The sequence below is a fragment of the Pantherophis guttatus genome, chromosome 11 (assembly GCF_059756535.1).
Source record: "Pantherophis guttatus breed Tessera chromosome 11, ASM5975653v1, whole genome shotgun sequence".
NCBI classification, from domain to species: Eukaryota; Metazoa; Chordata; class Lepidosauria; order Squamata; family Colubridae; genus Pantherophis; species Pantherophis guttatus.
Genome location: NC_142073.1, coordinates 279,621 through 295,251, shown reverse-complemented (window position 1 = coordinate 295,251; position 15,631 = coordinate 279,621). Strand labels below are relative to the sequence as shown.

At 46.7% G+C, this 15,631-nt stretch overlaps 1 protein-coding gene and 1 long non-coding RNA gene across 2 annotated transcripts in view; one reads left to right on the top strand and one right to left on the bottom strand.

Annotated features, from left to right (window-relative positions):
• The window catches only part of ZFHX3 (zinc finger homeobox 3), a 213,323-nt gene that overhangs the window by 94,636 nt on the left and 103,056 nt on the right, over positions 1–15,631 (top strand). The window lies entirely within an intron of this gene.
• Positions 11,139–15,631, bottom strand: LOC117671072 (uncharacterized). The gene is made up of 3 exons (XR_004592754.3): positions 14,702–15,631; positions 12,460–12,615; positions 11,139–11,427 (listed from the first exon to the last, which is right to left on the bottom strand). It is a non-coding gene; the product is annotated as an uncharacterized LOC117671072 (long non-coding RNA).

Here is a 15,631-nt window from a genome sequence, read left to right as displayed (position 1 = left end):
TTAAACCAATTGTATTTTGTGTAAATGAATCCCCTATTTCATTATATTTGTCCCTACCTAGTCCCGCTCACAGATGCCACCAAGTGCATTCAGGCCTTTAATCCATGCAGTTTCCAGATTGGCTACAGCATCAGTCTTTTGGGCACCTTAAGGGTATGGAGAATCCATTTACGGTGCCCAGTTGTCAAATTCCAAGTATTAGGTATATAGTTCAAAAGAGTATAATTGTCTAAAAAGTTTAGCTTTTGTTGCACAGTTACCGTGTAAGCCAATAGTTTTCCCCAAAACTTGGCAAGTGTGAGACATTACAAAAGCATGTTTTAAAGAAGCATTATCTTTATTACATCTCCAGCAAAATGCAGTTTTTGACAGCCTTTTTCTACATAAATGTAAAGGAGTCCCATAAATTCTAACTATTACTTTTTTTTGTGTAAGTTGTATAATTTGAGGTCTATTGACACTCTTGCCTAGAAGTTAAAACACTCCCATTTTCCAGAGAGTATAAGAACCTTCAGTTCTTTATTCCACTCATTTGTTAGCATCTTCATGTCAAATTGATTTATTGATAACATTTATAGAAACGAATGGTAGGGTTTTTTTAGTTTTAAAAAATTTAGCTAGACTCTGCTAGAGCCATGGTGATGCGGGGGTTGGAATACAGTATTGCAGGTTAATTCTGCTGTCTGCCGACTGCCAGCAATTCAGCAGTTCGAATCTCACCGGTTCAAGGTTGAGCCTTCCATCCTTCTGAGATCAGTAAAATGAGGACCCAGATGGTTGGGGGCCATATGCTGACTCTGTAAACTGCTTAGAGAGGGCTGTAAAGCACTGTGAAGTAGTATATAAGTCTAGGAGGTTTAGCTATTAGCTCAGATGCCTCAGAAGTTGAAAATTCTCCTGGGATAAACAGTGTGGTTAACAAAAGTTGTAACTGTAATTATTGCCAATGGTAATATTGATAGATGATATTTGTCTCTTAATATAAGGTGTGCTAAAAATTCATCTTCATCATCTATCAGTTGACTGAAAGTCAGTATTCCTGCTTCCATTTAATTTTTCATTAGTATATATATGCTGTCTTGAGAAGCCAAGTGGGGTTGAGGTCAGGGTGGCAGCAACCTCTTATTTGGGTTGATCAGCACCTGTCCGGCTTGCCACACACTGATTCAGGGCTGCACAATCACAGTAAAGACAAGGGGACCCACTGGAAATCAAGTCTGCTGGGCCAGGCTGATCATTCAGAAATTCGCTTTGCCAATTCTGGAGTATATTAGGCAGCAGCCCGTTGGGTGACCTCTGCGGGATTGGGGTTGACACTTGAACAGAGGCGAAAGGATGGGGCTCCCAGCCTCTGCTTATCTCTCTTAAATTGGATTACTCAGACCTGCTTGTCCTCTTTAAAGAGCGCTACTCCTGGGTTCTCCCTCTCTCTTCCTAAGTGATTACCATTTAGTGGGCTTTTAGTTACTCCCGGACAGTTAACACTTAATGCCGCCAGTAGCAATTGCTTCCGCTGACAGAGTGGTGTTATCTTTCTTGGGAGTCTGTATTGTGCCACCTCTTTTGTCTTTCTCCAAAGAGCATCTTGATGTTGGAATGCACAGAAATTGGGTGCCTGCCAGCTCTATTTTGCAGGTTGCCAGCCTGGAAGGCGTCCCCCTTTTCAGCCTTTAATTCTGTTTCCTATACTCAGAACCAATCATTTCTCTCAGTAACTATGGACCAAGTGAGTGGCAGAAACGGGGCCCTTGCCAGCCTGCACATCAGTATGGCAAACAGCCTGAGGGCCGAGCCAGACCCCAGTTGCACTCTTCCAATACACCTTGGCAGAACTCTTGGTCTCATCTGCAGCCCAGGGATATTGAAGCCATCCCTGCTCTCTTATTTCAACATCCCCTGAGGCCACCATGTGAAATCCGCTTAGCTTTGTCACCATCTGCTGGGAGGCAATTCATGTGACTGCGGGGATCTAGAAAAGGCATTCTAAAGGCAGACATGACTCAGCAGTGCAGAGATTGATTTTCATGCTGCTAAAAGGGAAGGAAGGAAGGAAGGAAGGAAGGAAGGAAGGAAGGAAGGAAGGAAGGACGTCCCTCCCTTTCCTGAGTTTCAGCCTCCACGTTTGTTTGGTTCCCCTAGTTTTGGTGGATGCTGTGCCTGCTGGAGCTTGACATGGAGCTCCCCTCTCCATGTCAAGATGCAAGACCCTTCTAAGAGCTTGACCAGCAAAGAGGCTGTGGTTGCTGGCTGACGGGTGGGAAACGAATGGCCTTGGCTCTCAGGAAAGCACTGTGTAAGAAACCAGTTGCAAATGGCAGTGGTTGGGAGGAGGGGCGGGAGAGTCTTCCTGAACCTCCCTGATCAGTGGGTTCTTTTTAATGTGGGACCTCCTGGCTCCCCTGGGTGATCTTGGCTTCTCTGAGGAGCCATTCAAAAGTCATTTTGGGTAGCTGAAGGCAGAAAGTGCTGCCTAACCCCCTGGGAATACAAAGGCTCTTTCTCCCCGCCTCTTAATCTTCAGCGCATAGTTAATCCTCTTTAAATTGCATGCACTGAGAACCCGGATTGTCAAGTAAATTCCGACTCCTCCAGCACCTGTCCCAGCAGATCTCCATGAAATTAGATAAATAAGTGAGAGCCGGCTTGGTTTAATGGCTAAATCATCAGGCTAGAAAGAAGGAGACCTTAGCAGCTGATTGACTTTGGGCCAGTCTCTCAGCCTAGCCCACCTCACAGGGAGGTTGTTGTGGGGGAAATAGAGGAGGAAGAGGTGGTGGATATGTTTGCCGCCTAGAGTTATTTGTAAAAATAATAAAGGTGAGGTACAAGGGGATGTTTTCAGAAGAGTGCCTGACTGCACTGCCAGGCAAGAACAGGCTAAAATGGGGGCCATTGATCGGCTCTTGCGCACTGTGGAGTTCTTCGTACTTGCTTTCTCCCCCCCTGCCCGCCCCCGCCCCACTCCCATGCTTCTATACATATAAGATGAGGGGAAAAAACAGGAAAATAACATTGGCAACACCATACAAAGAAAACTTATATAAGATGTTCTACAGGTGGCACCTTCCGCCAGCAAGATTGGCAAAAATGTTTAGAAATTTATCACCAAAGTGTTGGGAATGCAAACACAAATCAGGCACATACTATCATATGTGGTGGTTATGTAAAAAAGCACAGGAATATTGGCAGATTTATTTATGGTTGGTGGAAATAATTGGAGAAGAAATCAAATATAAACCAGAACTATTCCTATTGGGAATAATAAATGGGAAATATAGTAAAGTGGTAACTTACTTAATAATACATATTATAACAGCAGCAAGAATGAGTTTTGCCCAAAATTGGAAAAATAAGGACTCCTCTAAAAGATGAAGTGATCAAAAAAATTTTGAGATATGCGGAAATGGATAGATTAACCTTGGAATTAAAAAATAAAAGCGAGTCAGAATACCATGAGATATGGAACAACTTCTATCAATGGTTGGAACGAAAAGTGGGTCAAAAAATAAGAACTGACTAGAATTCATAAAACGGAAAATTAAAGTTATGTATGTAACTACAATAGAATGATAATGGATAAAACAAATGTATAAGTAATATAGATAGAAGAAGGATGTCTTTAAATATGTAAATACTGAACAGACTAATTGTATATAAGTAACAAGGTATATATGATACTTATCTTTCATTTTAGTATGCATGGCAAAAAGAATGCCAGGACGGTTTCACCGTGTCCAATGTTTTAATATGTGTGTAATAAAATTTTAATAAAAATAATTTTTTAAAAAAGATGAGCAAAATCGTATTGAAGGCCCAGAGGTCCCTCCTAGAGAAAAAGATGGAGGAGACGGAGTCTGCATCTTTCCATCTGCCCTTCATGCTGTGGACCCCTGCCTGTTAATATGACTCCCCAGGAAGGGGGCGAATCCTCGCCCTTTGCGGGCTCTACTTGCCCTGCATTCTTGTTCACACTGTTCAGAGATTTGACTTAACAGAAGGGACCTTGGAGGTCATCCAGTCCAAACCCCTCCTCAAGCAGGAGGACCTATACCATTCCAGACAAGGGATTCTCCAGTTTCTTCTTAAAAGATTCCAGGGAAGGAGCACCCACAACTTCTGAAGGCAAGCCGTTCCACTGGTTGGTTGTTCTCACAGTTGATGTCACGGTAGTTAAAGTCCCACGTTACTACTGTGGTGTGTTTCCTACATACATTTGTTAACTGGTTAGCAAAAAGTTCAACTATTTCTTCTGCTTGGATAGGTGGACTGTGGCACCTATGGCAATGTCATTCTTTTTTCCTTTTATATTGACCCATATGCCTTCTAGGTGGCCTTCATTCTTGGTTTTGTGCATTTCTGTAGAGATGTAAGAATCTCTTGCATATAATGCAACTCCACCTTCTATTTTGTTAGGTCTGTTTCTTTTGAACAGGTTGTATCCTTCCATCGGTACATTCCAGTCATGAGTTTCATCTCACCAAGTTTCGGTAGCGGCAACTATATCATACTAGCCTTCATGTACTAGTACTTCAAACTTGTTCCCCAGACTTTGAGTGTTTGTGTCTAGGCGTTTAAGCCCTTTATGGTTGACTCTGGATATGCTTCCTATATCTCCTACTGTATATATGAGTTTTTCTTCCTTCCCATCACTCCCTAACTCTTGTTTGACTTGTCTTGGGTTTGCGCTTGGGATTAGGTCCTAAAGATCCTAAGGATTGGTCACCCTCCCCCCTCAATTTTAGTTTAAAATTTATAGAGAAGGGACTGGACATATGAAAACAGACAAGAAGCACAATAGAAACTCTGCATCTCTCAGAATACATTAAGAGCAAGGATCAATTACTTTATGTCCAGGTAGTGGAATCCTCCAGAATCTGCACAGAATTGGACTGGGAGAGAAGCCAAAGCCATATGAAGAGGGAGGTCTTTGCAAGGGATCTGAAAGTTCCCTAGATTCATCTGGCTGCTGGTTTTGCTCCGTCTCACAGGGAGGGTCCTGAGGGGCTTAGAATAGAATAAGAATTGGAAGGGACCTTGGAGGTCTTCTAGTCCAACCCCCTGCTTAGGCTGGAAACCCTACACCACTTCAGACAAATGGTTATCCAATCCTTTCTTAAAAACCTCCAATGTTGGAGCATTCACAACTTCTGGAGGCAAGTTATTTTCCTGATTAATTGTTCTGTCAGGAAATTTCTCCTTAGTTCTAAGTTGCTTCTGGCCTTGATTAGTTTCCACCCATTGCTTCTTGTTCTGCCTTCAGGTGCTTCAGAGAATAGCTTGACCCGCTTCCTCTCTATGGCAGCCCCTCAAATACTGGAATACTGCCACCATGTCTCCCCTGGTCTTCTCTTCACTAGACTAGACATATCCAGTTCCTGCAACCGTTCTTCATATGTTTTAGCCTCCAGTCCCCTAATCATCTTTGTTGCTCTTCTCTGCACTCTTTCCAGAGTCTCAACATTTTTTTTTACATTGTGGCGACCAAAACTGGATGCAGTAGTCCAAGTGTGACCTTACCAAGGCCTTATGAACCAGTATTAACACTTCACGTGACCTTGATTCTATCCCTCTGTTTATGCAGCCTTTAGGCTTCCTGTGGCTTTGCCCAGTCTCTCCCGTTCATGTCAGTGCCTGAGGCCCTGGTGATTTTCCCCCTTGCTGATTCCATACCAGGGAGAATAAGTCACTGCCCCCACCCCTTGGCCTTGGCAACCTCTCTTCTACAACCAGAGGAATAATCAGAAGGATGCCCACTGCCTCCCTCCCCCAGTTTCAGGATAAGGTGTGTGCAAATTCTGCCTCCAAATCAAAATGCATGCAGCCTTCCTGGCTGTTCCTGCTGAAATGTGTGCTTGCCTTTTCTAGGACCTGTCACCTGCGGTTTTCTTATGGCTTGGTATGTAAACAAGGCAAGAGCAGCTCTCTTCCTTCATGTTCTGCTTAAATTGCTCATTAATCCTGGTTCCCCCTTCCTTTTTTCTTTCCCCACCAAGGCAGCCAAGATTAGATAAAGCAAAAGCCATTCATTTTTATCTTTGCTTATCTGTGGAGTGTTCCATGTGGCCTGGCTTTCTTACGCACCACCAATTACAAGTCCTAAGTGCTTGTAGAGGCTGGAGCAGCTTTGGGGGCTGAGGAATTTCTGCTTCTCCCTCCAATTACTTGCCAGATGCATCCCTCAAACGCCTGCCATGGTACGCTCCGGTTCAATGACAGGGCCAAGCAGGAAAATGCTAAACAGCCCTCCCTGAGGAGAGAGGGACATTTGGCAGGAGAGGGGTCCTTGGTGACTTAGGCACATCTTGCTCCTCCTGGAAATCCTCCTCCTCCTCCCCCCCCTCACAAGTGGTATCCCCCCCATCCCACCCGGTTTGATCTGCAAAGAGGGATTGGGCTTGGTTGTTCCATGTAACCTCGAAGTTGCTGTGTTACCAGAGAAGTCATCTTCCCATTGATTTACTTTCAAAGAGGGCTTTGAACTTGGATGACTGCTTGCCTTGTGGGGTGGGAGGGTGACCTTGCAGCAGCTGGCTGGAGGGGTGTTTTCTGCTCTCCAGAAGCCCAGGACTTTTTTCTTGCATCGCAACCAGATGCCACTGCTGAGGCTGACCAGCTCAGAGCAAAGAGGGGGCTTCTGTCCTGAGGAGTGGTCCTCCAGTGGCAGTCCAAGATGCTCATCCTCTATGTTGCAGCCACTCCCTCACCTCCTTCCCTCTGAGATCCCCAACCTGAATACCTTGTCTCCGAGAAGGGAGGTGGGAAGGGGTGAAAGAGGAAGAGGGAGCATCCTTCAACATCTTATTGGGCCTGATGTCTGAATTAAAAACTGGGACCTGCAGACTCAACCAGAGTATTGAAGGTTCTCAAAAAGGTTATTCTGACCAACTCCTAGACGCATTACAGTTTTATTATAGATAAACCTAAAGTAGCTAAGAAGCTATGCTTTTAAGACAAAAAAGATCAACTGCAAAGTCCACAAAGTGGACAGTACAGGAACGGCAACCATCAATAAATAATAGTTGTAAGCAACAAAAATGCCCCAAATAAGATTAACCTTTCTGTCAAGCTCCCTGGACCAAGACTGAGCTGTAATTCTCCAGCCCTGGACTTCCAATGGCTTAACTTGTCTTAATCTCAGTTGAAGTCTCCCAGACACACAACGAGGCCTGGTCAGAGAGAACATTTCATGGCAATCTAGACAGAAAGCTAAAGGAACAATGAGAAGGTTTTGTTCTCTCTTCCCTGATGATAGTTCCAGCCAGTGGTGAAATCTAAAATTTGTTACTACTGGTTCTGTGGGCGTGGCTTGGTGGGGGGGGGAATGTGATTGGGTGGGCATGGCCAATTTTTTTTTTTTGTAAACCATTTTTTCTACAACCTCTTCGGTGAAGAGGTTGTAAAACAACGCTTTCAAAAGGCTCTGACGATCCCAGTTGAGTTGCCTGATCGGCAGAGGCTTTTTTCTAAAAGCCTCTGCCAATCAGGCAACTCAGCTTTGGTCATTAGAGGCATTTAAAAGAAAAAAAGCCTCTGCTGATTAGGCAACTCAGCTTGGATCGTCAGAGGCTTTTAAAAGCTTTTGACGATCCCAGCTGAGCCGCACGATCATCAGAGGCTTTTTTTTTACTTTTAAAAGCATTTTTTCGGCCGAAGAGGTTGTAGAAAAAATACTTTTAAAAATTAAAAGAAAAAGCCTCTGATGATTGGGGGGGGGCAGGGATTTTTGCTACCGGTTCTCCGAACCACCTGCCTCCATCGCTACCGGATCGGGTGATCCGGTCCGAACCGGGAGCATTTCACCCCTGGTTCCAGCCCATGGATATGTCTTTCACTCTTTCATACAGCCCAAGGGAGCTTTTGCCATGGTCCATGTTCCCCCTGGGCCAAGGACGGCGCAACAGCAGCCTCCTCCTGGAGCTCTACTTGCAGTCCGAAAGGGTCAAGCCAACCTCCTCTTGAAAGCAGCCACTTCTGCTTCAAGCTGCCTTTTCCAGCCAACCCGAATTGATTTCTTAAAAGTTCTATTACCTTTCACTTAGCTCAGGGTCTGACTCTGCGTAATCCATGGCTGAAGCTAATTATAGGGTATAATTAAAGTGTGGCACAATAGTATGATAGTTAGTTTACTAATGATACCACAAACTTGTTCTGGCAGCACAGGACAGTGATTGTGTGTCATTATTTATTTTTTTGCGAAATGAGATGCTGACGTTTTCAAAAATTACCTGGAAGTTTCTTAATTGTTAGCAGCAGAAAGGTCTTAGATGACCTCTTCTTAAACAAACTCAGAAACCAAACAAACATCGCAACAAAGCAGAAGCCTTTGGGCAAATGCCAGAATGCCTTTGTGGCTCATCGGTTAGCAGAAATGTGCCAGCTGCCCTGCAGGATCTTCTTCTGATGAAACCTGAGGTCATTTCCTACCAGAGGGCTTGAAGTGCACAATGTTTGAAGATGCGCAGGCATTCCAAAACAACCACCAGAGCTCTAAGGTTATGTATAAAAGAGAAATGCCCAACGGAGGGTTTGGAGAAATCCTCACAGAATGCAAGCTAAAATATCTGGAAGCTTGTGGCTATACGTTGTGGCTTTGTCCTGGGACACACAAATTCAAGAAGTGGCCTTTACTTGCAGCTCATGTTCTGGGAGGCAGCTGATCACATCTGTAGTGGCTTACAATTCCATGTTCTGGACTGCTGATGTCAGGGACCCTGAACAATTCCGGTGTTTTGAAGGGTGCCTTCAAGTTAACTCCTGACAATTAAATAAAATGTGCCAAGAGGAGCAAAGGGAGAATATTGGAATAGAGAGCACAGAATCAACAGCGATAAAAAGCACAAACAGTAATAAGGGGTGGGTGGGTGGGAATGTAAGGCAAATTGGGATTGGGAGCAGCAGGCCTGTGCTACTTTTGCCCCTCAATGATGCCGTCAGTTCCTGCAGCCTATAACCCTGGGACCCTCCCTTGGTGGCTGGCCTGTCTCCTGGAAGGGATTACCCACTCACTTTCCCTTTAAAAAACAGCAGCCGCTACCAGAGCCCTCAGAGTCAGGAAGAGAAGGGAGGGAGGGGTTGTTATTTGTGAGATTTCTGCTGATGGAGAAGTGAGCACAACTTCTGAAGACAAAACATGAAGCTGTCCAAATGGCTGACCGGATGCCTGGTGTATTTTGCAGACTTAGAGCAAAGGGCCTTCTGACCAACAGATCCTGCTAGGAGGAAACCCTTCTTTCTATCAGTCCCTGAGAGTCAAGCAAGTGGGGCCCGTTCCGAGCTTTCTCGCTGGTAGGGAGAACAGTTTGGCCTCAGAGCCAGCCCCATGCCCCAGCTGGCCCTGAGGCTGCCTGAACAGGAAGGAAAGGAGTTCCTGGGATGTGGGAATGTCCTAACCCTCCAGAGAAGCAGGGACAACTTCCTTGGGCTTCTCCTCTCATCTGCCAGCTGGTCTCCTGACCTGGCAAGGCCTTGTTCTCCATGGCCAAGGCTGGGCACTGCCCAGTGCTGGCACTGAGGGGGCTCTGGGGAATCAGAGGCAGCACAGACGGAGCAGCTGTTTCACTCCTTCAGCTGCTGCGAGGAGGGAGGGAGGGAGGCAGGCGGAGGCGTCAGGCGCGCAATTCATTCCAGCTGGTGTTAAGTGATAATGGATTCCCCCTTTGCCTGATGCCTGGGCCTTCTGAGCAGCTTCCACACCAGCATGTGGTTTACATGGCAATTAAGGAAGCTGCGATCAGACGTGTCGGAAGATGGGAAACGGCTCATGTTCCCCTCCACCCACCCAGCAATGTTGGTGCAGGAGGAAGGGGCTGGGCTGGGCTGTGGGGAGCGCCCTGAGGTCCTGGGCAGGTGGGGCTTGGGATTTCCTCTCCAGCCCTCATGGGTAGCTGCTTCTGTTGATTACAGGGGGCAATTAGAAGAGAGAGTGCCTGTTTTGGAAAGGCCAAAGAGGTTTGGGATGAGGCAGACTGACAACCGGCTTCGGTGTTTGCAGATGTATTCTTTAAACATCTTGAGATGTAAGAGATCTTCCTCACTAATTACTTCGAAGGCTGTATTAATCACAAGACACTTTAATACCCGATCAATAGAGGCATTTGTCAACGACTTTGTAAATCACCTCTGTTTCTACTCTGCTAGGGAGTCACACATGTGGCTGGGGAGGGGAATGCCAGAGGAGGAGCAGCACAGGCCATTTCCCTCTTTGCCCCAACTCTCTGCACCTCTCGGCCCCCCTCAGCCTGTGGGCCTTGCCAGGAGCTCTTAGGATGCCTTGTGGGACAGCCTCAGTCCCCCGGAGCCGTGGGGATGTTGACCCCGGGGGATTTTCCTTCAAGACCTTCTGTCTGCTGAGCACCTGTGCAGGCCTGCCAGCCGGCCTCCAGAGACTCCTGGCATATCAGAAGCAGCTCTGGGAATCTCTGCTGCCATTCCATTCTTCCTCTCAGATGGCTTTTTCATAATTTTATTTTATTTGTGGTCTAGATCAGGCTTCTTGGGTAAAATGGGTAAGGAGAACGGACACTTCCAGGCAGTGAGAGAAGAAAAATTCACACCAGGTCAGCACCTGCCAATTCCTTCTCTGTTACACATTGCAGCCCATTGTCGATACAAGTGCCACTTGAGGGCCATCCCATCTCTCACCTGGTGTGGCAGATTTTGGGGGGTTGCTGGAGGGGAAGGAGCTGAGGAGAAGAGGAGCTGGCAGTGGCTTTTGGGGCTGCTCAGCTGTTTGTCCTTCAGCCAAAAGTCTGTGCCGCTTGCTGGCAGGGGGTGGGGGGAGGTGGATCCTTGGTTGCAGGGGCTTGCCTGCTAAGAAGCAGAAGGGAGGAATGCCTCTCCCTGGAGCCCAGCAGACCAGCCCACCCCAGGGCAAAGAGTCGGTGTCATTTCCTCTCCTGAGTCTTAGGGTTAGGGTGACCGTCTGGGTGGGGAACAACAGGCTTCAGCTCAAGCCTAGCAAGTCCTGGGCTTATAGCTTCACATTCTTGTCAAGAACCTTTGCTCCAAGTTATCATAGGTCTCCTCAAGTAAGGAGGTGCCTGGAAAAATAGTGTGTGAAAGAAGCTGGTACAACCTCCCTCCCTTGTCTTTGCTCCAGGGAGCTCTGGGTAGTACTGCGCTGGTAGCTGCTGAAACTCTAGAGTAGCAAATCTTTATTTCTCTCTCTCTGCCCAATGCTCTCTCTCTCTCTACTGGGAGGTTTTAGAGGAAGCAAAGGCCTGAGCTGAGCTTCTTCTTTTTCACTGCCACATGTGAAAGGCAGGGTGGCCTGATTTGGCTGTCATCAATGTTTCTGTGCCACCTTCCAGGGCAAAGCCTGAAAGTGATAGAGTTAAAAGGATAAATGCAATGACCTCCACTGTGAAGTCTCATCCGGAACAGCATAGCTCAGATCAAACGCTTGCATTTTAAAAACTTCAGTTTTAGCTGAAAGGCAAAGGCAAGAAAAAAGTCAAAGCTCATTTAAAGGTGCTTCAAATTGAGCATCACCCGACCTTTGGAGAGAATTCCCCAACCTTTTCCCCTTGAAAAGGTCCCATCCCTGCTGCTGGCCAGCCATTAGCTCTTGATGGATGAACCTGAAAACATGGCCTTGGAGCCCAGCCAAATGTCCACTGAGCTCTCAAATGTTACAAACTGGCCATTGCAATGGGAAGAGACCAGGATCAGCTGCTGTAAACCTGAAGTCTTAGCAGGGAGGAGCTCAGGGTGGTCTTTTGACAAATGATTATTCTTTCCCTGGTGTTGTGTGATAGTGTCTTCCGACTGACCCCAGGGGTGGTGGCTGCCCTCATTGACAGAGAAGGGGAGGAAGCTAAGTGAATATTTTCACAGCCTCCCTTGGTCAGCTGGAGGTTATCAGGGCCAAAGAGAGCTTTCGAGCTTTATAAACCTCCCAGGTTATTCAGAGTCATGATTCCCTTATTCAACTGTCAATGCTTTTCTTGGGATGGCTAATCCCTCAGCCTGACTGGTGGAAGCCGCTGTATTGATTTCTCTGTCTTTCTAAACCTCAGTTGTGTCTGAAGCTTGTTAGACATCTGAGGGAATTTCCAGTGGGCTCTGGGGGCAATTTGAGAGCAGATCGCAATGGGTAGCACTTGAGAGAACTTTCTGTAAGGACACTGGGCCAGGATTAGAGAGGAGAGTGAGAAGGGGGAAGCCCCAACCTGGCCCCCTGTGGGTTGAAGCAAACTTTTTGGTCTCGTTCCCTTCAGTTAACAGAAGTGCATCCTGTCAGGCTGAAGGAATTTGATGGTCATCTTTGTCATTGCTCAAAGGGGATTTTGGATGCTGCTGACCTATTCACCCAATTATTTTTCTGGAAACACTAGTCCTTACTGAGCAAATGCAGAAGAGGACAGGGGTCTGCAGTGACGGGCCCTTCGCTCCAAAAACCATGCTTAGAGGAAACGGTTCCCCCCTCCCACCCTGACGGTTATGGGAATGAAGAGATACCTGCTACATCCTTGAGTGTGAGATGAGCAGAGGGAGGAGGAGGAGGAGGGAGTTAAGTTTATATGGGATCCAGCTTTAATCTGGGTTTTGCTCACTGGAATCTAGCCCATAATTCAGCTTGATCTCAGCCTTGGGTCTCAAGCTTCAGTCTGCAGCCTTGGAAAGAGAGAAGAGAAGTATGCCTTAAGGCTTATGCATAATTTAAAATGTGACCAAGGAAAGTTTGTTTAATTTTAATCAATTGTTAGGCTCAGGATGGTTCCAACCTCCCTATCTAACTTGAGGAACAAAGAAAAATATTAAGCCCCTGGTCTGCCTTGTCCAGCACCCTTGACAGTGATTTCAGGAGCTCCATTTTTGAAGGCTTCAGGCAGATGCTCAGAGATGTTCTAAGGAGTCAAACTGGGATCTTGACATAATTCACAGCCACTGGCCTTCATGTTCTTGGACTTTCAAAAAGTGCAACTAGCTAGCTTTGTGCTCTCCCCACAAGAAAAAGCAAAGCCAAGTAACGTACGGTAGGTGTTTCTGGCCAATATGGACGTTCATCTGGTATGCTGAGCAATCCTTCAATTATACTTTCCTCCAATTAACACCTGTAATTAATCAGCAGATTGGCAGTAACTCGGGTGGGTGGAGGTCATAGCCAGGTGTTTTCTGTCTGTCTTATGTGCATCTGATACACACCCTTCAGCTCTCTTTGATAAAGCTAATCATGGCTAATGCTATTGCCCTGCCCTGGTTTCACCTCCCTTGCTGTCATTCAGAATTGATCCCTTCCTCTTCAAGCTTTCCAAATGTCCACAGGCAGGTTTCTTTCTGCTTGTCAGAGTGGCATCTTCTTGAACAACTAACCCTAACCCTTGGCCCAGATCTTGGCAGCAGGGAAGCCACAGCCGGAGGCTTGGTGGTGCCTCTCCTGACTGACCTGCCCTTCTTTGGGTGAGCAGGTTCTGATCAGCATTGAGCAATGGACTAGATGTGAACCTGTGGTGGTTTCAACCGGTGTTACCACAGGTTTGCTCCACGCAAGCACATTGCATTTCAGAACAGCTGAGGTGCGGCAATCCGCTCTGCGGTGCCTATCAGCTGGGCTAAAAATGAACGAATATAGGTAGGTATAGTGCAGGGGCGGGCGGGGGGGGCAGCTGATGGTCGGAGCAAACCAGGGCACTCTCACCTCAGCATCGCCTGAACCAGGGCGAACCGGTAGCAACCCACCACTGATGTGAACCCTTGTGATGGATGCCATTTCCTCATCTTGTCCTGCACGCCAGGGATTACCAGCCAGTGATCTGGGTCATGTTAGGGTACTGGATCTCTAGTTAGTGAAGTGCTCAGTCCAGTAGTGGGATTCAAGTAATTTAACAACCGGTTCTCTGGCCTAATGATTTCTTCCAATGACCAGTTTGCCAAACTGCTCAGAAAGTTAACAACCGGTTCTCCCAAAGTGGTGCGAACTGGCTGAATCCCATCACTGGCTCAGTCCCAGCTGCCCAACCAGACCAGCCTATTAATATTTCACTAAAGCACCCATAAGGTGTGGCCCACTATCTCCCTGCCTCCCCCTATAGCCGCTGGGTTGCTGCCTGCAGTGAGAGATGCCATCCTGCATGCATCACCCAAAGTCTGCCATCTAGTTTCTTCCCTCTGAAATGGGGCTGAATTTAAGGTGAGCTGAGCCAGATCCCTCAGTACAAGGTCCAGCATTTATTTATTGTCTGGTTTGTTTATGCAGCCCGTCTCCCCGATATCACTTGCCCCATTTCAGGGAGGAGGAAACCATGGGAAATCCAAGGGAGCCCCTCTTTTCAGATTTTGCACTTCATTCCTCTTTGCTTTCTGATGGCAGACCCTCAGTGACCTTATGAGTCTGTTTTATATGAATTGAAATTACTATGACCAGAACTAGGTCTTCCAGAATTTCCAAAATAAGAGACAGCAAGTCTTCCCCCCCTGAAAAAAGCCTGCAAGATGTTGAAAATAATGGTTTTACCCCCTGAGGCCGCTTCTCTTTTGCAAGATGAAGTCTGAATTATGGGGGAGCTTTTCTCAAGCTGCCACCGACTAAAATCACCTCAGCCTGGAAAGAACCTCCATGAGAACCAGTTCAGTTTTTAAGAGAGCCTGTGTGTGTGTGTGTGTGTGTGTGTGTGTGTGAGAGAGAGAGAGAGAGAGAGACAGACAGACAGACAGACAGACAGACAGACAGACAGACAGACAGACCGACCGACCAACCAACCTTGGCCCAATGTCTGCCAGATGCTGCTCTTGGGGCCTGGAGGGCAGTCCCTTCTTCTATCCGCTTTGCTGAGCCTCTCAGCCTGGTCCCTCAGACAGCCCCAGACACAGAAAAAAGGAAAAGCAGAACATCAGCTCCAGAATGCTAACAAGATAGTTTCATTTTTAAAAGAAGACGGAACATTTTTGTACTTTTATTGATTTTCAATATTGTACAAACATATGCCATGTAAAGCAATAACACAGAAGAAGATACAGCTATTGAAAAACAATTTCAGATCAAATGCTCGGTTCTCTTCATGAGGCTGCAAAACTGGCTGCTCCTGCTGAGCTAGGAACAAAAATGAAGAAGTGTCAAAAGGTTTAAATGACAGGCAGCCACTCCCTCCAGGAAATCTCTTTGGGGGAAAGAAAGGTCCAGGGATGGAAGCCATATGCTGATGGCCTGCAGCTTCTTGAACTTTAGCCGGAGAGGTCTGGATTTCTGGAGGACTGGGCCTGTAAGGGAATAGGGAACATTGACTCAATGGGAGGGGAAAAGCTGGTTCTGTAATTAATCATTTTACTTACAATCTATTTATTACTATTTGTTGGATTGACATCCTCCTTTACTCCCAAGAACTCAAGATGTTGTACATAGAACTCTTCGTTCCATTTTTCCCCAGTGAGACAGACTCACTGGCCCCAAATCATCCAGGTTGCTTTCCTGGGTCTCCTCTGCTGGTCCAGCCCTCTCCCCACTGTAGCCCTGTGTGTTTGATAAAGACACCGGCAGGACTCGGGGAAACACTCAGCAGTCTCATTTCTGCTGCTAGACCAACAGAGAAATGTCAGACCATTAGAATTCTGGGGCTAGAAACTTCCAAAGCAGTTGCTGTCCAGACATCGTTGTTGCCCCATGGAGATTCCAGAGCTCATCTGTGGGCTGCCT